This window comes from Rhincodon typus, chromosome 31 (assembly GCF_021869965.1).
Source record: "Rhincodon typus isolate 14 chromosome 31, sRhiTyp1.1, whole genome shotgun sequence".
NCBI classification, from domain to species: Eukaryota; Metazoa; Chordata; class Chondrichthyes; order Orectolobiformes; family Rhincodontidae; genus Rhincodon; species Rhincodon typus.
In genome coordinates this window covers 24293108-24293412 of record NC_063362.1, presented here as the reverse complement: position 1 = coordinate 24293412, position 305 = coordinate 24293108, and the positions used below count along the sequence as shown (strand labels likewise).

At 41.0% G+C, this 305-nt stretch overlaps 1 protein-coding gene across 1 annotated transcript in view; it reads right to left on the bottom strand.

Annotated features, from left to right (window-relative positions):
- Positions 1-305, bottom strand: part of LOC125486632 (mucin-3A-like) — a 9145-nt gene that overhangs the window by 6919 nt on the left and 1921 nt on the right. The gene's annotated exons all lie outside the window — the stretch shown is intronic.

Here is a 305-nt window from a genome sequence, read left to right as displayed (position 1 = left end):
TGATCTTTGTGTATGTGTACCATGGATTTCTGAAGATGATGGGGTTAACGATGGGAGGTGTAATGTTGGTGAACTGAATTTTCCTGTGGAAGGTGTCACTGATGATGTTTGTGCAGATGAATGTGTTTCAGCTGAGGAGGACACGACTGATGACAATCCTTTCAGTGTTGAATAGTTCGCTGATGATGACTGTGTTTCTGCTGACACTTGTGTTGATAGTGGATATCCTTCTGATGAAGTCTTAGTTATTAGTGATACGTGTGTTATTGTTGGATTGCTTTCTGATGATGGCACAGATTTGGATG